A 9698-nucleotide genomic window follows, 5' to 3' on the forward strand; every position below is an offset into this window, starting at 1 on the left:
GTATTTTATTTTATGCACGTAAAAGCAGTAGTGTGAGAAGAGGTCCCATTGTGATAACTCTGTGATGCTTTGATTGAGATGTGGGACAGATCGTATCCCTATAGGTCAAAGTTGGAGTGGCCTTTTTGCAGTTTCAACCATTATGGGAAGAAATTGATCATGGCAAAGAAAATACGAATTGTAGAGATAGGATTAAATTATTTCTCTCACTGGGTCCTGTGAGTAGTTGAGTCTAGATTCTGAGAAACGTGGACACCAGAAATTTCCTGGTAATGAGAAGTAATGTAGCCCCCACCTTGTGGAGATGAGCAGTGGCCCAGGTTGAGATGCAACTGATAAAGGACTCATAAGGCAGAACCTAAGTCACTGTTTCTTAGGGAGTCCTGTTAGTCAGTCTCCATGAGTTACATGCTATGTTGCATTTCTCTCTAGTAATCTGCATTTTCTCAATGACTGAGAGGCAACCAACAGCCGCCATGCTTTCTCTTTCTAAATATTAGGTAATTAAGGAAAGATTAAAAATATTTTGTAACTTTTATGATTTAAAATTATTCAAACAATCGAAATCTAACATTAAGAAAATAATTTAGCCTGACCAGGCGGTGGCGCAGTGAATGTGGCGCCAGATTGGGACAAGGAGGACCCAGGTTTGAGACCTTGAGGTTGCCAGTTTGAGTGTGGGCTCATCTGGTTTGAGCAAGGCTCACCAGCTTGAGCCCAAGGTCACTGCTCGAGCAAGGAGTCACTTGGTCTGCTGTAGCCCCCTGGTCATGGCACATATGAGAAAGCAATCAATGAACAATTAAGGAACCACAACAAAGAATTGATGTTTCTCATCTCCCTTCCTGTCTGTCTGTCCCTATCTGTCCCTCTCTCTGACGCTCTCTGTCTCTGCCACAAAAGAAATAATAATTTAGTCATCAGATATTAAATAATCAAAAGTATAATTTGAACTATGAAATAATGTTAAGTATAAACAAGTATATAATTCGTTCTTGCAAGAGCTGAGCTTTTCTCCCAAGAAAGACTAGGTGAATTATTGACTCCTACCCCCAAAGATGTGCTAAATTTTATAAAATTCTTTCAGATTTATTGATTTACTAAGTGTTAACCTTGGGGAAATCATTTGACCTCTCTAATTCCTAGTTTATGTATATGTGTAAAATTTGGATAAGGTGATGATTACTTTCATGTGTCAACTTGATTGGAGTAAAGGATGCTCCCCTGGCTGGTGAAATATTATCTCTGGCTGTGTCTGTGAGAGTATTTCTGGCAGAGGTTAGCCCTGGAATCAGTAGAGCAATCTCTGAAGATCACTCTCGGTAGTACAAATTGACATAATCTCCTGAGATCCTGATTAAAACTAAAAGGCAGAGGGAGGGCTCCTCCTTCTCTGCTTTAGCTGAGGCATACCTTGTCTCATGACCCTTAACTTCAGAGCTCCTGGTTCTTGGGCTTTAGGGTTCACACCAGGACTCAAAATCTATTCTCCCCCTTTTCAAATTTTCAGGCCTTTGAACTCAGACTGAACTACAGAACTGTTTCTCCACTTGGCAGTAGGTAGATTGTGGAACTTCTTGATTTCCATAACCACGTAAGTCAATTATAATACATCTCTTCACACACACACACACACACACACACACACACACACACCCCGCACATATACTATTGGTTCTGTTTCTCTAGAGATCCCTGACTAATACTGATAACAATACTGAATTCATTGAGGTCCAGTGATGACAGATGAGTTAATATAGGTAAAGAACACAGGATGGTGTGTTGGCTTATACAGTGTGTCTGTAAAGTCATGGTGCACTTTTGACCGGTCACAGGAAAGCAACAAAAGACGATAGAAATGTGAAATCTGCACCAAATAAAAAGAAAACTCTCCCAGTTTCATACCTATTCAGTGCAGTTCCATGTGGGCTCACGCACAGACTTTTTAGAGCTCCTTAGGTAGCTATCCCATATAGCCTCTACAGACTCATCACTGACTGATGGCCTACCAAAATGGGGTTTCTCCACCAAACTGCCGGTTTCCTTCAACTGCTTATCCCACCAAGTAATGTTATTCCTTTGTGGTGGTGCTTTGTTTTAAACACGCCAATATTCACCTTGCACTTTGGTCATGGAGTCTAATTTAGCGAGCCACAGAACACACTGAACTTTCCTCTGTACCATCCACATCTCGACTGGCATGGCCGTGGGCTGCTCTGCTGTATACACGGTGTTACGTCATCATCTGTGCATGCGCACATGCTGCCACATCATCCTCCAGAAACTGGGGTGGTTTTCCTTTTACTTGGTGCAGATTTCACATTTCTATCGTCTTTTGTTGCTTTCCTGTGACTGGTCAAAATTGCACCATGACTTTATGGACACAGTTTATATAATTAGCACTCAGCATTTTAGTTGCTGTTATAACCATTGTTGTTGTCATTGTTTACATTAAACCTTTTGAAAGCCCGTAGTGTGTATGTAAGACTCCCATATTTTTTACTCCCTTTCCTGCACTTGTAGATCTTATGAGGCACAAAGAACAGGGAATTCCTGGAACCTACGCTTAAATATAACAGTGCATTCTACACTAGATTTGAAATATATCTACAATGAAATCCAAATCACAACAAAAAAATATCCTGTGACATTTGTTAAACACTGTTGAAGTCCTGATACATAATACAATACATAGGACAGAAGTAGTTATGAAACATTTCAGCTTATTCCCAGTAGTGTTGTCTACAGTTACAAGGTTTAGAATATGTGCTCCAATTCCAATCGTCCTCACTGGTTCTCTGAATATCTAAACTGAAATGCCTCATTTTGGGCGAAAGCTAGTTATTGATGTGAATTGAAAATGTGTAAGACTCATATTGATGGTCTAAACTTTGTAAGTTTACCAATAACTGTGAAAACCTCCTATTAAGGACTCTGCTGGTTTGAAAACTTCCTATTAAGGACTCTGCTGGCTTGCTACTGTGTTAAATATTTAAAAAGCTTTGTAGTTTTTCTGACTACAAAGCTGTATATTCAATCCTACATATGAAATAGCAAAAAGTAGTTATGGAGTGACAGACACTAAGTGACCTGTGGGGAAATGCAGAGATGAATAAAAGCTAAAAGCCTCAGGTCTGTCCAGAAAAGTCAATAGATTCAACAGGTATAGCTTCCATCATATCATAACAACAAGCTTATCTCTGGTTTTTGTTGTTGTTTTTAGGTATCAGCAGGGCCAGTACGAAAATGATAGCATGCATCACTAGACCTCTATGAGTTCATTATTGTTATCTGTATTAGTAAGGGTTCTCTAGAGAAACAAATTTGTTGGATAGAAATTGATCTATTGGGCCCTGGCTGGTTGGCTCAGTGGTAGAGCGTCAGCCTGGCATGCAGAAGTCCCAGGTTCGATTCCCGGCCAGGGCACACAGGAGAAGCGCCATCTGCTTCTCCACCCCTCCCCCTCTCCTTCCTCTCTTTCTCTTCTCCTTTCGCAGCAGAGGCTCCATTGGAGCAAAGATGGCCCGGGCGCTGGGGATGGCATCTTGGCCTCTGCCCCACGCGCTAGAGTGGCTCTGGTCGCAACAGAGCGATGCCCTGAAGGGGTAGAGCGTCGCCCCCTGGTGGGCATGCCGGGTGGATCCCGGTCGGGCGCAGGCGGGAGTCTGTCTGTCTCTCCCCGTTTCCAGCTTCAGAAAAATACAAAAAAAAAAAATTGATCTATTGAACACATCAGAGTTCTTTACATAGCTCTAGGAGAGCTGATAGGGACTTAGACTACCTGCTCCTTAGTATTATCATTACTTATTATTATTATTTTTTCTATTTTTCCAAAGTTGACAACCGGGAGGCAGTCAGACAGACTCCCTCATGCTCCTGACCAGGATCCACCTGGCATGCCCACCAGGGGGCGATGCTCTGCCCATCTTGGGGCGTCGCTCTGCCACAATCAGAGCCATTCTAGCACCTGAGGCAGAGGCCACAGAGCCATCCTCAGCGCCCAGGCCAACTTTGCTCCAATGGAGCCTTGGATGCGGGAGGGGAAGAGAGAGACAGAGAGGAAGGAGAGGGGGAGGGGTGGAGAAGCAGATGGGCGCTTCTCCTGTATGCCCTGGCCAGGAATTGAACCCGGGACTCCTGCATGCCAGGCTGATGCTCTACCACTGAGCCAACAAGCCAGGGCTCATTATTTATTTTATAAGATGATTTCTGGTGAACATCCATTTTTTTCAGTGCCCATACTTCCCTTAAATGCTCCTCTTTTTCTTCTTTGTCCATTATTGTTTTTCTTTGGAAGGGTTGGAACATTGGAACTCAGTTCTTTGCTTCTGCTCTCATCTTCTGAAATTATGATTCTCAGTCTTTCAACCTGCCACTTTCAATAACTACGAAGTGGAGAAGAAAAAGTACTAGCCGTCCAGTTGGCTCTTTTTAGTATCAGAAGGAAAAAAAAACTACATCTGCTTTTTGGATTAATCCATGCTTATAAAACCATGCTTCTTCAGTTGACAGGGAGGAAAAAAAAGTATAATTTACATGTTTTAGTTATTCTTGTTTTAGTAGACTTCAGAGCTTTAATTCACCCTAGGTTTACCCTTAAAAAAAATACTGAGAATTTCCATTTATTGGTCATTGGCCAGCTGTTTTCTCTCAGACGGGCAGTGTGCGGCTTGCCAGGGCAGCGGTGACTTCTGCCAGCCCCCATTAAAGGCTGAACGCTGTTTGTCCACGTGCCCGCTCTTCTGACGTCAAATTAGTCTCAATAAACACTCATGGAAACCATAAATTAATTCAGAAAGCATTTTAAATCACTTGTTCTGTGCATTGTTCTGTGCTGGTGCTGTGACAGAATATGGAGAAACTTACCACATGGCCCATGGCCTTGAGGGGCTTCCAGCTTCATGGTGGAGGGAGAGGGGGCAGCAGAGAACATCGAATGTTTACTCAGTTGTTATGAAATCAGATCAGGGGATCTGTGATTCAGAAGACATGCAGATTGTTTGTTATTGCGAAATAAGCTAAAAGTGGGGTGCGGTTGGCGTGTTCAAATAAGGCTTCATGTAGGGGGTGTAAAATGGGTCAAAACTATGTAGGAGCAAAAAAGTCTTCTTAATAAACTGTCTTTTTTTTTAACTAGAAAATAATTCACTGTTATGAAGACATAAACTGTATGACAGTGAGAAGATAGTTTTATTCCTTCTAATATTTTCAATGATAAGGGATTGTTTACTATTTTGCAAGTATTTAAAATTTTCAAAAAATTACCATTTTGTATGACAGAGACGAATGGGTTACCACCTCCAGATAGAACCTCAATAAATATTTGTGCTTACATGATTAATGTTTATAGTATGGATGTCTCTCAGAGTGCTACACATCTCCAGGGCCAGAAGGCATAAATGTGAGGTCCTGTCCAGTAGCTCCGTTACTTAGAGCATTATCCTGACACATCAAGGGTACAGGTTCGATCTCTGGTCCCAGACTCATACAAGTATCAACCAATAAATGCATAAATTAGTGGACCAACAAATTGATGTCTCGCTCACTCTCTGCCCTTTCTATCTTTCTAAAACAAGTAAATTTAAAAAAGAAGGTATAAATCCTAATGATCTCTAAATCTTTCTTTTCTCTTTTTGTTTGGGGTGTGTGTGTGTGTGTGTGTGTGTGTGTGTGTGTGTGTGTGTGTGACAGAGACAGAGAAATGGACAGATAGGGACAGACAGGACGGGCAGAGATGAGAAGCATCAGTTATTGTTCCAGCACCTTAGTTGTTCATTGATTGCTTTCTCCTATGTGCCTTGACCAGGGAGCTACAGCAGATCAACTGACCTCTTGCTCAAGCCAGTGACATTGGGCTCAAGCCAGAGACTTAGGGCTTCAAGCCAGCAACCTTTGGGCTCAAGCCAGCAACCATGGGGTCATGTCTATGATCCCACGCTCAAGCTAGCAACCCCGCACTCAAGCCGGATGAGCCCACACTCAAGCTAGTGACCTCGGGGTTTTGAGCCTGGGTCTTCCATGTCCCAGTTTGATGCTCTATCCACTGTACCACTGCCTGGTCAGGCTCTTTATTTCCTTTAAATTATAAGCTTGAAAATAAATCGGGGGGGGGGGGGATTGGAGTATATATTAAAACCGACTCATCTTTAAGCCAATGTTGCTCTTACAAAGATCAAAGAAGATATTTCAAGGATCCAACAAGCCTTGGGTGCTGAAATTCTGCACTTTGAAAAAGTATTTGGACATGCTTCCAATGACTTTTTTTGGTAGGCTTCATTTGATTTTTTATTTCATCAAATAGACAATACATTCATGAGGATAAACATAAAATATATAACTACTTTTTAAATGTGGAACCGAATTATTTAGTTTTGAGCTTATAGTTTTATAGTTGTTAAAGTATTTTAATCTTTTTAAATGAAACTCAAGTACTTGGTGGGTTAAGTTCCCTTGAACCTTGACAAAACTAATATTAGATATACAGGAATATGCAAACATTGTTTATAGGGCACTTACTTTTTTGGTTTTGTTCTTGTTTGTTTTAAGGTAATGTTCAATGTTGATTATTTTAAAAGTTGGTTAAATTGTTCTGAGTTTATCAAATATATTAGATAGCCTCTTTGGCATTGTATAGGAAAACAATTAAAATGCTAATTTCCTTACTAAGAGCAAAACAATAAAGATGGAACTTTGTGTTTATAACATTTTCTATCTTCAAGACTCCTGAAGGTCATATTCTTATTTTTGTTCTATTAACATTTGATAGCAGCATCTTAAATTGGGTTGAATTTTATGAAATTACTTTGCTAAAATATATATCCAAAATTGAAATGATTTATCTTGAAACGAGTGCCAAAAAATAGCAAGTTAAAGGTTTTATCAACAGATGGCTCTTAAAAGTCTAAATTATTTTCCATCTGTAAATGCTATGATGCACTTTTTTTAAAACCTTAGATTTCTGAGTTGGATAGAAAATCATAATTTTTTTTTTTGTATTTTTCTGAAGCTGGAAACGGGGAGGCAGTCAGACAGACTCCCGCATGCGCCCAACTGGGATCCACCCGGCACGCCCGCCAGGGGGCGATGCTCTGCCCATCCGGGGCGTTGCTCTGTTGCGACCAGAGCCACTCTAGTGCCTGAGGTAGAGGCCATGGGGCCATTCCTAAGGCCTGGGCCATCTTTTTGCTCCAATGGAGCCTCGGCTGTAGGAGGGGAAGAGAGAGACAGAGAGGAAGGAGAAGGGGAGGGCTGGAGAAGCAGATGGGCACTTCTCCTGTGTGCCCTGGCCAGGAATCGAACCCGGGACTCCTGCACAACAGGCCGATGCTCTACCACTGAGCCAACTGGCCAGGGCCTAAGAAAATCATAAATTTTACAGAGATTTCCATAGGGAAAGTTTTCTGTATTAGTAATCTAGTATTTTGATTTGGATATTAAGACACATATATTTGTTTAAAAGTTAATTTAATGAACTCTTAACCCTTTGAGGTAAGGAAAACTGTTCTAGATAAAAATATTATTTTTTTAAATGTAGCACTATATAGAATATATTGAAATCTTGAGTTTTTTAAAAATATATATATCGCCCTGGCCGGTTGGCTCAGCGGTAGAGCGTCGGCCTAGCGTGCGGAGGACCCAGGTTCGATTCCCGGCCAGGGCACATAGGAGAAGTGCCCATTTGCTTCTCCACCCCTCCGCCGCGCCTTCCTCTCTGTCTCTCTCTTCCCCTCCCGCAGCCAAGGCTCCATTGGAGCAAAGATGGCCCGGGCGCTAGGGATGGCTCTGTGGCCTCTGCCCCAGGCGCTAGAGTGGCTCTGGTCGCAACATGGCGACGCCCAGGATGGGCAGAGCATCGCCCCCTGGTGGGCAGAGCGTCGCCCCTGGTGGGCGTGCCGGGTGGATCCCGGTCGGCGCATGCGGGAGTCTGTCTGACTGTCTCTCCCTGTTTCCAGCTTCAGAAAAATGAAAAAAAATAAAAATAAAAAAAAAAATAAAAATATATATATATATATTTGGTATATTATTTGTACTAATAATGCTCATAGAGTTATAACATTATCTTTATGATCCTTTACAATGATCTTGTGTTTTCTATTTAAAGAACAGAATGCTTATATTGAATATTCATTACAGAAATATGTTGTAGCTACCTTTTATGTCTTGATTCATCATTTAAAATAAGTTACTGTAAAAAGTTTTATGACTGGAAGTTTTACTACCAAGTACATAATTTAAAAGTGAAATGCCAGATCTTGGACTTTTAAAGTTAAAATTCCTACTCTAGTCATTTGCTATGTTTATTCAGTCAACACTGGAGACATCAAGATGAATGTGCTGTTCCCTGAACACAGAGGCTCAGAGTCCTGTGGGACACACAGCTAAACAAACAGATAATTTGAAATATTAGAGGTATGAAGAAGAATGTGCACTGTTCAAAAATATATAATAATTAAGAGGTGAAGGCATGAGGATTAAATGATTAATTTTATTAAATAGGCCAGGAAGGGGGAACTCATGAAAATGCTCGGAAGTCTAATAGAAACACGACATCAAAATCCTAAACAAAAGTTAACAATAAGTTTCCAATGAAACATCATGAAGTTTTATATTGCCTGTGTGGTTCTGACTGTGTGAACAACACCTTATTTAATTAAGAGCACCCCACTGAAAACAAACATGGACAAACTAAACCATGTGCAGACGAGGAAGGTCAAGACAGCCACGGTCACAGAACCACTCGGGTGACCAGTGTTTGAGAAAACCGAGTAAACAGACCTGGGATACGACACTCAAGGCATATCTGAATAAAGCTTATTGTAAAGGGGTGGCACACTAATTAGAAATAACAGTTTTTCATAATTCACCATTTAATTGAGTAGGTGAGATGGGATACCGGAAAATAATTTGAGTCATAGAAGAGTAGGCACTACAAGGATCTGATATGTTTGATGCTAAAAATATAACAAATCACGGAAGGAAAGGTGGTGAATTCAGATGTAACGATCTCCAATCACTGTGAAGGAAGTGATGGGCAATTTCAGCGTCGGAGATTAAGGGATACAGAGAGCAAATGTATGAGGAGCCTGGAGGACGTATACTCTCTTCAGGATTATGGTAATAGACTTTGGCGAGGAACACACTCACACACACTTACACACACATTTGAGAGAGTCGCAATTTATGCATCCTAATCTCTGAACAGTGGATCGTGTTTACCAATTTACTTTGAGTGAGAAGGTGAAGGGCATACTCAGGGTGGGAATTATATCAGGAAATTTTCTATGATCGGTGATGGGTTGTCAAGAGCACAGTGACAGTTTCTCAGGTCAGAGAGAAGTGTGAGGCTGACCTAAGAGATGAGGGATGACCTCTGACCTTTGACTCCTATTGTGTCTGAGGTAAGAAAGCAATGCAGGTCATACTGAGGTCACTTCTGCTTGAGTCTGGTGGAGAGGGGCTTTATCTGTTCTCGTTTAGACAGACTGTAATGGAGTAGGGGATGGTAGAGAAACTAAGGAAATCTTGCCAGGGCCATGGTGCACCGTGGGCCGCCTCTTGTGTTCTGGGAAACGGTAGCACAGGGACCAGGGAAGGAAGGGTTTCCTGAATACACGGCTTTGCAACATTGTTCTTGTCATTCATCTAGGTGACAGTCAAAAGCATTTATTTTAGATGTAGACTTATTTTAATGGAAAAAA

At 41.4% G+C, this 9698-nt stretch overlaps 1 non-coding gene across 1 annotated transcript; it reads right to left on the reverse strand.

Annotated features, from left to right (window-relative positions):
* Nucleotides 1-7278: 7278 nt before the first annotated feature.
* TRNAN-GUU (transfer RNA asparagine (anticodon GUU)) lies at nucleotides 7279-7354 on the reverse strand. Its single transcript has one exon. It is a non-coding gene; the product is annotated as a tRNA-Asn (tRNA).
* Nucleotides 7355-9698: the final 2344 nt, after the last annotated feature.

This window comes from Saccopteryx bilineata, chromosome 1, assembly GCF_036850765.1.
Source record: "Saccopteryx bilineata isolate mSacBil1 chromosome 1, mSacBil1_pri_phased_curated, whole genome shotgun sequence".
Taxonomy (NCBI): domain Eukaryota; kingdom Metazoa; phylum Chordata; class Mammalia; order Chiroptera; family Emballonuridae; genus Saccopteryx; species Saccopteryx bilineata.